Genomic DNA, 18,951 nt, shown 5'->3' with positions numbered 1-18,951 from the left:
AGTAACACTTTTTAGTAGTTTTTGTGTGCAAGGGGCAGCCAGCCTTTGCTTACCCCCGGGTCCTAGGGTCCTAAATTCTATAGTATTTGAAGTAGAATGGGGAGAAGGCTCATCCCAGTCCCCCTACTGATTCAGGGTCTATCTTATGTTTAACGCAAATCAATTTAAACATAAGGTAGGATTTACAGGATCATACAACTGAGAAGTCCGAGTGCTGGCTTCAGGCACTGTGCAGTGGTTCTCAACCCTCCTCATGCCGCGACCCTTTAATACAGTTCCTCCTGTTGTAGTGGGCGGATCTGCACGTGGGCGGACCTGCCTGGAGACGGATAGAGGAGCCGTGTCTCAGTTCCTAAGACTGTCGGAGATACATCCTTTCTGATGGTCTGAGACGACCCCTGTGAAAGGGTTGTTCGACCGCAAAGGGGCCGCGGCCCACAGGTTGAGAACCGCTGCATCTGGAACGGATGAATGACTAACCTCTGATAACCTGCTCTTTTCTGATGCATTACCCTCATCTCCACTGTACTCTAATCCTTAGCTGTGTTTCTCTTGCGTCTTGTCTTACCCTCTCCTACTGCACACAGGTTTTCTTTGCATGTTTTGGTAGATGGCTCCCAGATCATGCTGATTCATGCCTTCCAGTTCTGTACCCCCAAAGACAAAACCCCTTTTCTTTCAGCCCCGCGTGAACAAAGTCCTGGGGAAGAACTTGGAGTGACCCAGTGTGGGGCAGGGGACTGCGAGCTGGGCCAGTTGCCATGGTGAGGAAAATGTGGGTCTTGTGATTGACTGGGTCTGCATCACACACCCAGCCAAGCCTCGGCTGACCCACTCGGAACGGAGCATATCCACAGATGAAAGGGGGGTGCTGAAAGAATAAGGAATTAGCAATTGTGTGCTGTGACTAGTATGAAAGTCTCCATGTTGAAGAATTTATACCTAGATATTAATGGTTTTCATTAGGGCCACTTGCCAAAATCGCCAAGAAAAAAAATTAAGTGTATTAACTTTCAATCTTCTCTTTCTTTTCTTAATTTTATTGTTCTCAATAATTCCCTAGTTCAGTTCATGTGTTTGTTTTCAATGTTGAGACCCACTGAGCTAGAAGATCCTTTGCTATGAAGAAGAAAAAAAAAAAGGGTTACTGGTGTGGTCCCTGCGCCTGGACCATATGTTCAAATTTCCACCCTGACTTAATTTCTGCACCCTAGAGGAGCAGGAAACTGGCCTAAAGTGTTCCAAAGAATATTTTATGGTCCAATTTCCAACCTAATCCCTCTCCTCCCCTCTCCCTCCCACCCAAGAGCATCCTAAGGGAAGGGAATGCAGCGCACAGGAGACATATAAACAACCATTTCCGAGAGACAAACTTAGGATGAGATCTGGGCTGTACCATTTATGAGCTGTGTGAGCTTAGACAAGTTACATTACTCGTCTGACCCGCACCTTCCTCCCCTGTAAGGTGGGGCTATTTCAGAGCCTCATTGATAAGATTAAATAAGATATTGAGAAGCATGTCATCTGCTTCCAGACGAGAGAGATGAACAAGATTGACCTTCTCAACTGAGATAAACCAACAAACCGAAACAGACGAAATATGAGAAACATTCTTTTCAGGACATTGCCCATCAAGCAATAGAAGATGGTGAGCCCTGAGCGACGGTAAAGAGATAACGCTAGCTCTGCCACTGGCCTAGCTTGCTCCCTTGCGAAGGTTCGCCGTCTGTGGTGCTGAGCGGGGGACCCAGTGAAAGCTGCAGACTCTGATGGAAGGATTGAGCGCAGTGTTCGGAGCAAGAAAGACAGCTAGAATATATAGCCCACTGGCTACAGGGCAGAACTGGGGAGGGGAAAGAGCTTCACTGAGAGAGCACCCCAAAGACCAGCACATGGTCCTCCTTAAATGTTCAGCAGAGTACTAATCAACACATGTATGTAAGAAAACTACTCAGAATAAGTAAAAGAGTCATCTAAAAGGATTAAAGGAAACATTATCTGGTATTCATACAAGGCCAGGAATAGTGTCATTTACCCCAGCTAGAGCTCATATTGTAGGGGTCGTGGGGAACAGGACTCAGGCAGGTCTTGCCTCAGTGGTAGGGAAGTAATAAGTTCAAGACCGAGCACTGCTCCAGATCTGCCTAGAAAATCACAACTGGGAAGAGCCCGAAATGATCAAAGTGTCTCCAACTAACTTCATTCCGCCCCAGAAAAATCTCAACAATAGTTCTAGGAATATAAAAATATCCATCACCCAACAAGGTAAAGTTTACCGTGGCTAACATCCAAACACAACCAGGCTTGCAATTAAACCAGAAAATATAACCCAAATTGAGAATTATCAATAGACTGAAACTGACCCAGAACTGACACAGATGTTAAAATTAGCAGATGAGGACATTAAAACAATTGTAACTGTATTCCAGATGTTCAAATGTTACATTTTAACTGAAGATGGCTTTGGCTTAAAAAGACAGAGAAGATTTGAAAAAGATTTTTTTAAAAGACCCACACTGAACTTCTGGAGATGAAATGTAAGTGTAAAATGAAAAATGCACTGGAAGAGATTCATTCCAGATTAGACATTATAGAAGAAAAGATTAGTGAACTTGGAGCAACAGCAAGAGAAGCTATTCAGAATTAAACTCAGAGAGAGAAAAAGAATTAAAGTAATATTGTTTTGTATGTTTGAAAGTTGCTAAGAAAGTAGATCTTTTTTTTTTTTTTTTAATCCTCACCCGAGGATATTTTTCCATTTTTTGTACAGATAGAGTGGGAGGGAGAGAGAGGAAGGGAGAGAGAGAGAGAAACATCGACATGAAGAGACACATCGAGTGGCTGCCACCCGCACGACCAACCAGGGCCGGGGACAAACTTGCAACCGAAGTACGTGCCCTTAGCGGGAACCGAACCTGGGTCTCTCCGGACCGCAGGCCGACGCTCTAACCGCTGAGCCAAACTGGCCAGGGCGAAAGTAGATCTTAAAAGTCTTCATCACACAAAAAAATTTGTAATTATGTATGGTGATGAACGTCAACTAGACTTATTGTGTTGATCATTAAGCAGTATATACAAATATTGAACCATTAAATAGTGTCAGTGAACTTAAGAACAGTTTAGGCTGCCTAATGTATGCATAATTGCCTTCTGAGAAGGAGAGGATAGAAAGAATATTTGAAGAAATAATGGCCAATTTTTCTTTTTTCCAAATTTAATAGAAACTATATACCTTCAGATCTAAGAAACTCAGCGTCTCCCTGAGCACTAGAGACATGCACAGAACTATATAAAGGTGTATCACAATCAAAACCTGCTCAAGATCATCATTAAAATCTGCTTAAGACCTGTGATAAACAGAACATCTCAAAAGCAGCCAGGGGAAACGAGACACGTTATAGACAGAAAAACCACGGTAAGGATGAAAACGGATCTGTCGCCGGAGACGATGCCAGGAGCAGACAGTGAGGCGGTCCGAGCAGCAAGCGGGCCACGCTGTCTTGATGCTCTACCGTCCCAAGTGCTGACCCATTCAGGACTGGTTCCCAGTCCGTGGGGAGAATAGAAAAGGAAACAGCTTGTTCTAAGGCGCGTGACTTGAAAGTGCACACGTTCCCTCTGTGCACACCCATTGGCCAGAACCGAGTCCTAGAACCAAACCTGACTGCAAGGATGCGTATAAGCATGGTCTGCAACCTCAGGGAGGTTTACTGCCTATGGGGGAAAGAACACGCATAGGAGAGTGGTGGGTGATCACCCGATCTGCCCCACTGCCCTATTCGCACCTGCTCTGTATCCATTCCCACTTGCTTGACTGGTTAGCCGATGTGGCGGTCCCCTGCAGGACTTTAAACTCTGTGGGGATAGGGGCCAAGTCAATTGGGCATATTCCTGCCCAAGACCTATTTTTTTTTTAAATCTTGAGGATATTTTTCCATTTATCTTCAGCTCGAGTGTGAGGGGGGGAGAGAGAGAGAGAAACATCGAAGTGAGAGAGACACATCGACTGGTTGCCTTCTGCACCACCCCGACCAGGGCCGGGGACTGAACTGCAACCAAGGTACATGCCCTTAACTAGACTCAAACCCAAGACTCTGGTCTGCGGGCCGACGCTCTAACTGCTGAGCCAAACCGGTCAGGGTCCAAGACTTGTTTTGTTTTGTTTTGCTCCTGTTTCTTTACTTTCTTCAGTTTTATACTGTTTCCATACATTGTTTTTCTTTCAACAGCCTTATTGAGATACAACTCACGTATCATACACTTCACCCATTTAAAGTGTTCAAGTCAAAATTCCACAACCACAATCCCTCTCTAATTTTAGAATTTTGCCACCTCAAAAGAGATCTCATATTGATTAGCAGTCACTCCCCAATTCTCCCCTCCACTGTTTAAACCCTAAGAAATAAGTTTCCTACTATCTATGTTTCAAATGCATGAAGAAGCAACACATTTTAATCTCCAGCAAACTGAATAAATACATACTGGACTTAGTTAAAATCTTTTTGCTATTATTACACATTTTAAGTTAAAGTATCCCTCCAGAGATTTTTCAAAATACATATTGCTACTCGGTGGACTTTATCACTTTATCTTGGTGCACAGAAAAACAAAACAAATAAAATCCCTCACTCTGGCCGCTGGTAACTATCTCATTTAACCCCCCACCATAGACATCTATGAAGGAATCACTGTAGCTCCCATTGTACAGAGGCGAACACTCAAGTGTGGCTCTCTCTCACTAGCTGGCTGATTTGGGAAATTATTAACCCACTTGCTCCATACAGATCTGATCTGTCTGAGTTCTTGGCTTTAGCAAAGCAAAAAAAAAAAAAAACAAAACAAAAGACAAAAAAAAACCCTCAAAAACTCAAGAGCCACAAGTCATACCTCTTAGAAAATGTTGTCTTAATAGTGCTGGGTGTGCGACCTGTTGTACAAACAATATTTGCTTTAAACTGAACCATTACAATCTGCTGTCTGATCTGCCTGCCAACCACCCTCCTATCAGGCATTCTGCCTGTGCCATCGTTTCCCCCAAGTGACATAAATATCCACACCAACACTCAGAGAAACTGGACATCTCCACAGACAAGAATGTTTCTGCTCCTTAAACTGTTTCCCAGCCTGCTCTCCCGGTTGGCGAGATGCCTCTGTAGAATCACTTGATATTCTGACTTTCTTTCCAGCAACTCAGACAACCAGGAGCACGGATGCCCGCCCTGACTGTGGGTTCTGGGTACACGAAAACATGAGGACATTTAGGGTTCTGGTTTCTCTCAGCAGGTCCTCACAGTTGGAATCTCTTTGCTTTATTTTAATATAGCCACTCAATGTACCAAAATGAAAATAAAACTTGTTGAAAATACGTATTTTATAGCTCCCGGTCCTCGCCCTGAGCCACAAAGTTGCCAAACGGTGCCGTCCGCACTCTCTCTTTCCCAACTGGCCCCTTTCGAAGGGAACAATGGCTTTCTTTGCAGACACCTTGGGGAGAGGAGGATGAAGCAAGGGAGGCTGGTGAGGGCAGGGGTTGCCTCGGAGGCACGGATGAGTGGCAGGACAGGGACAGTGCCAGGCTCCCACAGGCTCCCACAGACCCCGGTGTTCTGAGGCAGGTCCCCGGGAAGCTAGGGAAATGCAGACACACTCACCCATAATTGATTATTCAGCTGCACCTCAGAAAGACACCGCTTGGCGGGGGCTGACAACTATTGTTTCCTTTCGCTTCCTTTGAGGGTGGGAGCCAAGGAAATGTGGGGCAGAGAGGCTTCCTTCAGGGGACGGAGGTAAGAAGTCATCCAGCCTGTGCAACTTATTGTTCAGGTATCTGCAAGCGTCCTTCCCCCCAGTCTGAGGTGGGCAGTGGTGTGGAACAGAGCCCAAGGAGAAGGACGAGAGCCGACGAATGGGTGGAGAAGGAGGAATAAACAAGTGCAGGCCTTCGGACAAATGGAACTTTTGTGGGCTTAATGATTTTTCAGTTCTTTGTGGGGGCGGATAATACGAAGGCACTGTAGTTCCGTGTGTGCACAGTGTTTTAAGATAAGGGATATTAATCCTGACCCACCATCCTTTTGTGCCATGGCATGTTATCTTTCACTTATTTTTATTTGTTATTATTAAAGAAATTTTTTTTCTTTATTGATTTTACAGAGAAAGGGAGAGAGAGAAACATCGATGAGAGAGAACATCAACTGGCCACCTCCTGCATGCCCCCCCCCCCCCCCAGGCATCGGGCCCACAATCTGGGCATGTGTCCTGACTAAGAATCGAACTGGTGACCTCGGAGCATGGGTAGATGCTCAACCACTGAGCCACACCGGCTGGGCTCTTTCATTTATTTTTAAATATGCCACTGAAAGAGCTTATGAAATATTATACCACATTCCCCCAATGCAATCTTGTTATTGTTTTGACAGATGAACAAATGTCTATAGTATTTGACTAATAACTTCCATTGGCTATTTTTCATATGCACCGAACAGGGGAACATTTCCAGGTGGAAAGAGAAAACTTAGAAACTGTAGGATAGAGATTTAACTTGGTGTGCATGAGTCTTGTGGGGAGGGTAGAAAATGGAAAGGTATAGATCAGATTTTCCCAGGGGAAAATACATGCATATACTTTAAAAGATTTTTAAATGATTGCATTGCTTAGATTCAATGGTATTCAAACAATTTAATGTCTTGGGACATTTCAAAGGATTGAGCTGTTTATGCTTATTAAAAACGGAGTAATGTTGACCTAGCAACAGCTTCTCATTTACAGATAGGTACACTGACACCCGGAGTCACTTACAGAACACAACCCAGCTAGTGGAAGTGGGAGACCTGAGACTTGGAAACAAATAGTCTGATTCCCAACTCAACTCCTCTTTTGTGATAGCCATGCATTTTGTGGTTAATGTGCTGCTAAATGTAACAAGTGTTTAATAAATGTTATTAGTTTATGCCAGTCACTGTGCTAAGCATTTCATATGTATCATCTCATTTAAGCCTCATAACTATACTACCACTTGGGTACTATCATTACCCCCATTTGAAGAGGAGAAAACAGGTTGAGAGAGGGTTAGTATTTTGCACAAATCACACAGTTAGCATATGGTTGGCTTGTGGCACCTGAACATAGGGATGTTCAGGATCACAGCTGGTTTTGTTCTCAAACAATGCAGGTGCCAGTTTTGGTGACATTTGAGAAGAATTTGACTGCTATTCCTTCTGAGCATTGTGACAATAGTGTGGACAGCCTCAGCAGGTAGTGAGCTGAACATCAGAGGCAGGAATCCAGCAGGTGTAGGATGTCCACTGGGAGAAGATGACTCTGATCCCCGGTGAGGCCACTGACCTTAGGGCTTTTCTAGTATCGGGCGTCTATGAACCCCATGACCCACTTTCCACGCCTTGCCTCTTGGCTTTTGACGTCCTGGTGTTACCAAGGCATCCATGGTCCTGACCATCCTGCTCAGCTGCCTTCCCAGGACATGTGAATTCTGGAGAGAAGGCTTTCTCAGCGTTTAATGTTTCTTTTTCTCATTCTAGTGAAGCAATCCATCAACAGCGTCAGAAGAACACGACTTCTGCGTGAGTCCCAGCTGAGGACGACGTGATCTGGGCTTACTGCAAGATGCTGAGACCATACACCAGCGACGCAGCTGTGCTGGGGCCGCCTGCCTCGCAGAGCCTAGCAGCATGCTGAAAGCACTGGTTATTCGAGCAGGGAAGTATGTGGTTGTGAACTAAAAGGCACCTTCATGTTGACCTATGACAAAACCAGAGAGGGCAAGCACACTGCTGTCTGTCCCACGCAAGCTGGAGCTACAGGGGACACTACAACTCTGACGGAAGGCGCCTTTCATCCCTCTGCCCAGCCACCTGGCACACTTCTGTTAAGCGTCTTCTTTGCTGTTGTCTGTGCAGATGATGGACATTTCGAGATGGAGACTCCACAGTCCCTGTCCGGGGGCTTACAGTGGAGCAGGGAGAGAAACGTGTATCTAACAATTGTACTAGTTTGATTGAGAACCGTCACAGAGACCTGGAGAGTCTAGGAGGCAGAGAAGAAAGAGGTCACATGTCCAGGGGAAGCATCCTGGAAGGGCTCACAGTTGAACTCAACCCTGTGGCATGAGTAAGAGTTTGTCAGGGGACCCAGCAGGAGAGAGCGGCCATCTAGGAAAATGGCACAGATACGTGAGAGGCTGGGTGGGGATATGCTAAAACCAGACGAGGGGAAGCTGAAAAAGAAGAAACGCTGGCCACCTCACAAAAACGTTAGGATCTGGGCTTCTTCGGGCACGTCCTACACAGTCCATGGAAATGGACTCCATCTGGAATCATTGCCTGAAAACAACCTAAAATATGCAACGTAAATTGCCCTGTCTCATTTCACACCAGCTTTTTCTTGTAAGATGGTTGTTGACATCGAGAAGAAAGTGAAAAGCTATAAGCAGGAAGAGGACCGGGGGGCAGAGCCTTTTCTCAACCATATTCTTCCGTGGAGGCAGCTGATGGGTGTGGTCAAAGCCACACGGAACTCAGTGACACCAAGAGACACCACAGTCTGAGAGACACAAATGGGGGTGTATAGTGTCTCCCGAGCCCAGGGGCCCGCTATGGAAAGCCAGCCTCGTGAACCAGAGTTGCCTGCACCGCAGGTTTGCAATGTTAGTGACTCCATCTGAAGATCCGAGAGTCCTCTGCAGGGAGCCCTTCCTCGTACATGTGAAACGGAGGCCTAAGGACTGGCATGAGGGCAAACTCTGCTCCCCGTGGTTAGGGTGGTATCCAGTGAGCGGCTCCCTGCCCACGCTGAGAAGGCCCATAGAACTCAAGGAACTGACGAAGCGAAATGGTCTCTCCACCAGAGCTGTGGCGAGATGCCACCAAAGCCACAATGAGGAGTTTCCAGTTCCAGAAGAGGTCACATGTCTCTTTGAGGAGAGAGTGACTGGGTGTCCTTTCTTTCCTTTCTCTTCAGCATTTATCTTGCCCAGACAGGCTTCATTTTTTGTTCCCCCAAGAGATTTGCTTCAGGTCAGCCGGAGAGGAGTTTTTTCTTAGCTCAAGATTTGGCACAGACAACCAGAGTGGAATACGTTTTGAAAGATCCAAAATGTGGGGTCTGGAATGACCAGCCAAAATTGTTGAACATTTTTTTTTTTCCACACAAATTCAGTGACTACTCTAAAGGTATGAATAAGTCTACACTGCCTATAATTATTTAATACATATAATTATTTGATGCATATAAGAAGCCAAACAGCTCCCAATTTTAGATACAGACACACTGTGATGGTTAATTTTATGTGTCACCTTGGCTGGGCCACGGTACCCAAATATTTGGTCAAACATTATTCTGGATATTTCTGTGAAGGCATTTATTGGGTGAGATTAATAATTTAAACTGATGAACTTTGAATAAAGCAGATTACTCTTTATGCTGTGGGTGGGCCTCATCTAATCAGTTGAAGGCCTGGGCAAAAAGGAATCCTGCCAGCAGGCTGCCTTTGGACTGGAAATGCAACCCCTCCTGGGTCTTTAGCCAACAGTATGTACTCGGCACGTTGTGGACTTAGCAAGCCGGTACAGTTGCATGGGCCAATTCCCTAATATCAATCTCCCTTTTGATGGAGAAGATAGATAGATAGGTGGATAGGAAGGAAGGAAGGAAGGAAGGAAGAAGGAAGGAGGAAGGGAGGAAGGAAGGAAGAAAGGGAGGGAGGAAGGGAGGGAGGAAAGAAGGGAGGGAGGGAGAGAGGAAGGAAGAAGAAAGGAGGAAGGAAGAAGGAAGGAGGAAGGGAGGAAGGAAGGAAGGAAGAGAGGGAGGGAGGGAGGGAGGGAGGGAGGGAGAAGGAAGGAGGAAGGGAGGAAGGAAGGAAGGAAGAGAGGGAGGGAGGGAGGGAGGGAGGGAGGGAGAAGGAAGGAGGAAGGGAGGAAGGAAGGAAGGAAGGAAGAGAGGGAGGGAGGGAGGGAGGAAGGAAGGAAGGAAGGAAGGAAGGAAGGAAGGAAGGAAGGAAGGAAGGAAGGAAGGAAGGGGAAAGATGAGATGGGATGGGAGGGAAAGGAAAGGGAAAAGAAGGGAAGGGAAAAAAGAAAGAAAGGAACATCCTGTTGGTTCTGTTTCTCTGGAGAACCTGACTAATACACACACATACACACACACACAGTCATACTAAGTGCTTACTATATGTCAGGCAATATGCATGGTATTTATATTCATTTACCTCACAAGCACTTAACAATCTAGCTACTATTATCTCCATTTTACAAGCGAGAGAATTGAGACTCAGAGATTAGATAACTTGATCAAGGTCTCAGAGTTTACAAGAGGCAGAGAGAACTAGCATTTGAACTCTCAAGTCCATCTGACCAAGAGATTTGTGCTCAATTCCCAAAGCGATGACAAGTAACTAGGCAAAATGAAATGAATTCAGTGGCAGAACATGTGAAGGGAGAAGACCCACGAGTGTGGATTCATCTCCCAATAAACAGCACCAGTGAAATCATTTACAATTGGAAAAGACAGGCAGCTGGAAGACACCGAGCCACCCTGGCAAAGGCAAGCATGACCCAGATCCCTCTTCTCTCTGCCTGCCCATTCCCCATACTGCTTTGATGGGTTTTAGCTGATTCTGGATGTGCCCTGGAGGGAGAGAAAGTTCATGGCAGCCCAAAAGGAGGACAGTTAGGTTTCACATTAGCTTCCCCCATGACTTCATCATAGACTGTTGCTCTTTGTTAAAATATTTTAGAAAATTATCCCAGACAGATTTCTGGAATCCATAGGACTGGAGATTTTTTTTTTTTTTTTTTTTTTTCAGTAAGGACATTCCACTGAGAGCAAGCCTAGATATTGACTCATCAGAGGAAATGTGTTCTCGGGGTAATGCTGATGGATGCTGGAAGTTGAGCCTAGCTCTGCAATTTTAATCTTGTGGACATGATACAGGGCAGCTCCCCAAGATTCTCCCCAGATCTGTAGTGTCTCGCTGAGATAAGAATGGAAGAACCACAGGCAGCCACTTCCTCTAGTCTTCTTCCTTTCCCTAGCCATGCTCTTTGCTTTTCCCCAACACATTTTGCTACTGACATGACTGGGAAACCTTCACCAGGCTTTGATTGGGAGCTAATCCGCACCTTCCTCTGCTAAGAAATAACCACTTCAGAGTGTCCAAAGATGAAGTCATGGGAGCATCTGTACCTAGAGATAAGCATTCAATTATTTCAGCATTACCATGGCTCCCAGGCTCCATTAGCTAAGATAATCCAGTGTTTACCAATTGACCATTCCCCTTGCTCTCCGTAGCATGAACATTCGTTTCCAGCATCCCCCCAATTTTCCACTTGCATCCCATACATGACTCAGTGCTCTCCCACTTTGATTCTGTTTTGTTTTTATTTCTCCCTTTTTATAGTCTGTAAGTAGTCCCTGATGGTGTGTGTATGTGATTTCATATCACGAGAATGGTGTGGCCATGGCAATGAGGCATTGGGGTGTATCATAAATCAACCGCAGTTTGGGGAAACGATGACAAGGGTGATTTATAGCCTATTTCAGCTCTGATTTCCATACAGCTATTCTCTGATTCACAGTTATTCCTCGGAGGAGAGAAAAGTAAGAGAAAGCACAGTGTGGGTGGTAGGTTCCCTCCCCAGAATCCACAATAGTCATCATCTCCATGTAGGAAGCAGATACTTATCCATGGCAACTGGGAAACGGTCAGAGCTGGAAGCGGTGAGTCAACTAAAGATCATTTTCCCTGACCCGGGGAAGACTCATCCTACATGTTGGTCAAGAGAATCAGGAAACTGCCAGCAACTCAGGGCATAACCCCTAGGACGCAACCTAACTAACTATAAATTGAACATATAAATGTTGATCAGCTTCTGCTTGCATTTCGGCGAAAGCAGAAAATGTGGTTGATTGGAACGAAAGGCGTTTCTTTTCGCGCACGTATGACTGTTGGCAAACTAGCCTTGAGTAGGATGAACGATATAATTTATCTTCCAAACTGGATCTTTTTAAAAGTAAAAAAAAAAAAGGGGGGGGGGCTTTTAATTATTCCCATCACCAGGAGCATTCCCAGGCACACTGGGGACTGCTGCAGCCTGGTGGCGTGTCTCACTGACCACCGTGTCACCTGCCTCATCACCAGACCCTGAAGAGCAGGGATCGGAAGGTCACAACTGTCTTTCCTGAGAGCCCCTTTTATTCTCTGCTAGGGGCTAAGAATACGTTCCTCTTGATCAAATGGCATAATGTTTGGAATAAATTCTCCCAGACACCTGGTGTAAGGGAACTACTCAATAAAATATCTGAATAAATATTTTTAAATATTAAAATGAATATAATCTGCCATGATGTAGATGGCCAATATCTTTTGCAGACATTCAAAATCAGTGCTTTGGGGGACACTTAAAATTGTCTTTTTATTTTTCTCACTAGACCTCTTTCTGTGGTTTTACAATGTAATCGTCCCTAGAACCCCAATATAGAAAAGAGATAAAAGCAATTAAGTGTGTGTAGCTTGGAGGAAAGTCCCTCAACATGTGCAATACCCCTCAAGCGCAGCTTCAGATACAAATACTTCACCTGAAGCAACATTCAAACACTAAAACTTGAAATAAAATGTTAATGTAGCAACGAAACATGATTGGGGAGATAATCCCAATGTTTTAGGCAAGTTCAGAAGTTCATTAAGGGAGAATCAAGAAGAAACATTTGGCATTCGCCAGGTTTTTGCTTTTCGGTCAATGCCTGTGATGTAACAAGTGGAGTCATGAGCGATTCCTTCAGCTGACCTTCAGAGACAGAGCAGAACAGAAAGAGAAAAAGACAACTGCTATTTGTAGCATTTATCTTCACATTCTTCCAGACCCAAGCATACAATGAATGAAAAACAGGTTTTCTGAATGAGCTCCATGGTATTATTCTTAAACTTCTCCTTGCGTCTGGCCTGCCAAGTCCGTGCTTCAACTCCCTAGGTTGTGTTGATAGCTGTTGCTCTTTGTGATACTGGCTGAAACGTGAGTAGGAGCCTCCATTTCGGTGCGATCCCAGAGGAGTCCACAGGATGTTCCTGTGAAGGGTTGTGAGAGTTGGAGCAAATGCTTGGATTCATTGACTCATTCTAGGAGAAGCTTCTTTCCCAAGTTCCACGAAGCCAGAGTCTCTGCTGTGGGTCTACGCTAACATCGCAACAGGGCCACGCCCAGACACTTGCCAGGCCCAGTGCTGCGGGAAACCCATAGGTATTTCTGTCTCAGTGCGCCTGCGAACTCACCGTACTGGTCATCTATTGCTATACAACAAATTTACTGCAAACTCAGTGATTTAAAATAACACGCACTTATTCTCTCACAGTTCCTATGGACCAGGGATCCAGGCACAGCTTAGCCAGGACTTCTGCCTCAGGGTCTCTCCCATGGTTACAGTCAAGGTGCCAGCCAGGGCTAGGGTCCCATCTGAAAGTTCGCCTGGAAGATTATTGGATTGATGGCCTTAGTTCCTACCAGGTTGTTGGCAAGAGGTCATCCTCAGTACCTTGTCATGTGGCCTCACACTGGGGCAACTCACAACATGGCAGCTTGCTTCACAGAGCAAGGGAACAGGTCCGAGAAAGAGAGGATGCAAGACCGAAGTCACAATCTTTTACGACCTGACCTTGGATGTGACCTACCACCAACTCTGCCACATTGTGTTGACTGGAAGCAAGTCACAGGTCCTGCATACTCTCAGTAGGAGAAAATTCACAAAGAAGTTTGCACCAGAAAGTGGGAATCATTTGGGAGGGGGGGTCATCTATGAGCCAACCTACTATGACCCTCAAATAGACTTATTTGAAGCATAGGACGAGCTAGAAGCCAATGCGTCTCCAAACACGGCTTTCACGGCCCATAGGTCGAGATGTCTCTCCAGCCTCCTCACGTGCCACACTCCCCCTTGTAAGCCCTTCCTGTCTTCTGAAGCGCACAGGTCTGCCGGGCCTCACTGGTTCCTCTCACCGTCTACAAAGCTCTTCCCTCAGCTCCACCCAGGCTGCTGTTGAAATGTCACCTCTGCTCAAAGGTCTAATCTGAATAGTTATTTATTGAGCTCCTACTATATGTTAGGCATTGTTTGGGACCCTCAACAAATAAGTAAGAAAACAAACAAACCCAGAATCTGTGACCTCAAGGACTTCTCTAACTAGTGGAACAGACGCATAAAACATGAGCCCTTGACACCATAAAATTGCAATTCGCTGTGAGAGAGACCAGAGCAGGATGCAGAAGCAGTGAGCCAGGAGCTGGGACTTAGTTGGGAGAAACCCACTAATTTTCCCATATTTTGAAGCCAAACTCCTTAACTTGACATAAAAAAAAAAAAAAAAACCCTTCACAACCTATCCCTTGTATCCCTCCTTCTTCTCACTATACAGTCCAGTGACAAAGAGAAAAAGGAAGTCAGACGTGGTGTCCATGCTGTGGCAGTCCATACCCCATCCCTGGTTGTCCCCTCTGCTAAAAATACTCCTTCTTGCCTGTTGAACTTGCACGCAGCCTTACAAGAGTGAAGTCAAATGCTATTCCTGTTGTTGTCTCCTTGGGCTGCTCTAGCAGAATACCACAGCCTGGGTGGCCTAAACAACACACAATTATTTCTTACAGTTCTGGAGGCTGGGAAGTCTAAGTTCAAGGTGCCAGAAGATTTAGTTTCTCAGTGCCATAGTTTCTGTCAGTAACATTTAGGTCATCTGATCTAGAATGTCCAGTACAGATGGATGGAGATGATAGATGATAGATAGATAGATAGATAGATAGATAGATAGATAGATAGATAGATAGATAAATGGACAAACAGATTGATGGATCATTGGGCAGGTATATAGAGGGGGAGATATATAGATGGGTAGGTGGATGGATGAGATAGATAGATAGATAGATAGATAGATAGATAGATAGATAGATAGATAGATAGATAGATGAATGGACAAACAGATTGATGGATCATTGGGCAGGTATATAGAGGGGGAGATATATAGATGGGTAGGTGGATGGATGAGATAGATAGATAGATAGATAGATAGATAGATAGATAGATAGATAGACAAACACACTGATGGATTGGACAGGTATTTGAGGGAGATATATGGGTGGATAGATAAATGGAGGGGTGGATGGATAATTGATGATTAGTTGTGTTTGAATGAGCAGACATTTTCCTTTGTCACCACTACCAGTACTTAGAAGTCATCATAAAAAGGGACCTGACACTGAAGACCAGCTAAATATCAGAAAAGAGGTTTCGGTAGGAGGAGCGGCATCATTCTCATCATTCTCTCGCTGAACATCCGCAAGCAGGATGGTAGCAAGGATTCTGAGCAGACAGTGCTAGTCTCCTGGGGCAGGTCCACTCCTCATCAGCATGTGGGTGAAATCAGAGCCCTCGTCAGCAGCAACCCTCTAACTCTTTTAGACTCTGGAACCAAGGGTTTAATTTGTTTTTCCTGCCTGGGAAATAAAAAAACAATAGAAATTAGCAAAGCAGAAGTGAGCCCCCTGGGAGGAATTCAGCTACTATATTCCGAGAGAGGAGTATGTGTGGTTCCTTCCCTTCCACCCCGTCCACTCCCCCAGAGGCTGGCGAGGGCCCACTTGGAACGAAGAAAGACAAGGATCGCGGGAAGGAGGCAGGGAAAGGTGCTGTCAGTGATTAGAGCTCGCTTACCCAGGCCAGGCGGAGGCTATGGGAAAATCTGAGACAGGCCCGGGAAGATGAACATGACACAGAGTAGGCCAGGGAGGAGCAGGGTGGGCGTGTGGAGGGTGTTTTGCAATAAATAAATAGAGGTGAAATGGAAAACATAAAGGAATATACCCAGGTCATGGGATCTGAGTTCTACACAGAAGTCCACATGGGCTTCCTCCAGGTTGAGGAGAAGGTGGCCTGCCTTCCACCAGGGCGACATGTGAGCTTTCTTCCCACGGAGCCCAGAGGGAAGCTTGGGGAAAGCAAGCTCGTGTTTGTGCAGATTTTCTCAAAATAAGACACAGCCTCAGGCCAGCCTCTACCCTGTATCCTCTTCGCGGGGACACAGGCATTGAAATACAATTTACGTACATCTCCGCTGACCCAAGGCAAGAACGCAATCGTAGGCCAATGCAAGAAAAAAAATACAGGCAGTTTTCTTTAAGCGCCTATTATGAGCCAAATTTCTTTTCACCGTGTGAGGAAGGCATTCTTATTCCCATTTCAGAGACAAAACGAATGAGGCTCAGAGACAGTGAGTCACTTGCCCAAGGTTTCATCATGAATCGGAAGCGGATCGAGATTTATCACCAGCTATACCAGTGCCAAGGACTGTGTTCTTTCCGTCATACTCCCATCTCTGAATTAAAGGCAGGAAAGGGCTGAAGAAAAGGAGAAGAGACCTGAGTGGCATTGTGCAGTTTCTAAACTTCTGCTGTGTCTCAGCATTTTATTTATTTTTATTTTTTATCCTCACCCGAGGCCATTTTTTAAAATTTTTTGTTCAGATAGAGTGGGAGGGGGAGAAAGAGAGAAACATCGACGTGAAAGGGACACATCGAGTGGCTGCCACCTGCACGACCAACCAGGGCTGGGAACAAACTGCAACTGAGGTACGTGCCCTTAGCGGGAACCGAACCCGGGTCTCTCTGGACCGCAGGCTGATGCTCTAAACACTGAACCAAACTGGCCAGGACTGTCTTATCATTTTAACGCAGACTAGGCAGAGGTCATGTCCAGGAGCCTTGCATTCCCGCGCTCCGTGTGCGCCACCGCCAGCCTTCCTGACGTACCATCGGCTCAGGGGGGCAGAGCAACCAGGCTCGGAAGAGACGGCCTGCCTCCCTGGAGCGATGGCTTCCCCAAGCCTGTGATTTCTCGCCTGTGACACACCCTACGACTTGTGCATGTCACCTGGCCCTCTCTGCCTGGCCCTGTGGGAACCAGGGGAAAAGTAGTTGACACGAACCTGAAGCTTATGCTGGGCCCGTGCCAGGAGCAATCAAGTCCTTTGTCGTTGATCCGGAACTGTGATGTCTCCTGCCAGCATCCATGAAAGCTTGGCACGGGGACTTGTTAACTTGGCACGCTGACCGGTTACCGTGTAAGTCGGGTACCACCTCAGACTCACCACGCTGGCGGCTTCCTGGGGAATTGCCAGAGAAAACCAGACAAATATCCTCCTAATTGTCTTCAGCCACTCGAACAAAATCCAGAGGCCCTGGCGTGGCACACGGGAAGGCATCCCTGTACGCCGTGCATCCCCGCGCAGTACACCCTCGGAAATGCCCCGGACGCTGACAAGCCCTCTCACCAGGTCCCCATCCCGGAAGAACACCTGAGCCACCACGTGGCTATGACGCGATGAGGGTTTGGGACTAGGTGCTGAAGAATGGCGGACACTTCTGTGGGCCACAGATACGGCATCATCCGGATACTGACTCTGAGTTCGGAACCACTGCTCCCGGAAAGGTAATAAGTCATGCAGATCGGGACCCGTGCCTGCATCAGCATCGCGGAAGGCTCGCCTGCCAACATGAAGCCATGCCTATTCCTAAAACATGTTCCCTTTCACTTCTTCTAAAACTGCTCTTTAGACAAAGAAGTCTGTGCTGGTGAGAAGAGGCCATTGCTACTCAGGGTGGGGAAAGAAGTTATTCAGGTAATAAGGAGCACTTGTTCAAGCAGAGAAGCTCTGAAGCCCGTGTTAGGGTAATCCAAGCCTCCCCGCAGAGAGGATGCAGTCGGCATCACCCCATGTCTCCCCCTTTTCCAACTGCAGGACGTGAGGACCTGGGAGGGACCCTTTGGTAGGAGACATGACGCCGGGAGCTGGGGCAGCGAGAATGTCTTTTGCGGGGCCAAGGGACATGACCAGCTCCCCCGTTCCTGCTGTGGTCAGCACCGAGGCCACGCGGCCGACAGGGGCCTGCCCGCTGCTATAGCTACGAGGCCAGTGTGGCCACGCTCCAAGGCTCATGCCTTCTGACAAAGTCCACTTTGGAGAAGAGGCAGATAGCCCTTCTGGAAGAGTAGAAAGCATTCAGGTGCTAGAGTCACAAAGGTGGGCTCCTTCTGTCACCAGCTGAGAAGCCCCCGAACATGTCAGACATGGCTGATGTACAAGCAAGGGTTCTCAATAGAAAAGGCAGCGATCCGTTGTAAGGATCATTGCAAATAATGAGTTATGGCATTAGTTTCCAAGGACTGCCCTAATATACTATACCAGGCTGGGTGGCTTAAAGCAACATTTATTCTTTCACAGGTCTGGAGGCTGGAAGTTCAAAAGCAAGGCATTGGCAGAACATGCTCTCTCTCCCAGCTTCAGATGACAGGAAATCCTGGGCATCATCTCATGAAGTTTGTCTCTACACGGCCTTCTTTCCTCTGTGTGTCCATCCATGTGTCTCTCCTCTTCTTATAAGTCCAGCAGTCATACTGGATTAGAACCCTCACTACTCTGAAGTTACATCTTAATTATCTCTGTAAAGATCGGATTTTCAAATAAGATTACATTTACAGGTACCAGGAATGAAAGCTGAGTGGACATATTAGGGAGACAGGATTCAACCTACAACGCTCAATAACGAGCAAGTGCCCAAGTCTGTGAGCAATATAGTTATCTTGCATCTCATCTAGCAGAAAGAAAATCAGACTGTCATTTCCACGCATTTGCACTCTGTCCTTTGTCCCCCACACTCCAGACACACCTGCCTCTTTTCACTCCCTTCAACAGATCTTTCTAGTCTGAGGGCCTCCACCCCTTCAGCCTGAAGCATACGTCCCAAGAACTTGCATGGTGACTCCTTCTTCAGAGTCTGTTTGAAAACCGGCTGCTCTGTGAGGCTTCCTGCCACACCACCTTCATTCTCTACCTGCGTGGCCCATTCGTCTCCTTGGTAACACTCAGCATTTTCATATTATCATTGTTTCTTTGTTCAA

The 18,951-nt window shown here is 46.3% G+C and overlaps 1 long non-coding RNA gene across 1 annotated transcript in view; it reads right to left on the bottom strand.

The window, feature by feature from the left end:
• LOC118638533 overlaps positions 1 to 18,951 on the bottom strand; it is a 116,951-nt gene that overhangs the window by 33,240 nt on the left and 64,760 nt on the right. The window lies entirely within an intron of this gene.

Source organism: Molossus molossus, unplaced genomic scaffold, assembly GCF_014108415.1.
Source record: "Molossus molossus isolate mMolMol1 unplaced genomic scaffold, mMolMol1.p scaffold_m16_p_21, whole genome shotgun sequence".
Lineage (NCBI taxonomy): Eukaryota > Metazoa > Chordata > Mammalia > Chiroptera > Molossidae > Molossus > Molossus molossus.
The sequence above is the reverse complement of the archived record's forward strand: the minus strand, read 5'-3'. Positions and strand labels throughout refer to the sequence as shown.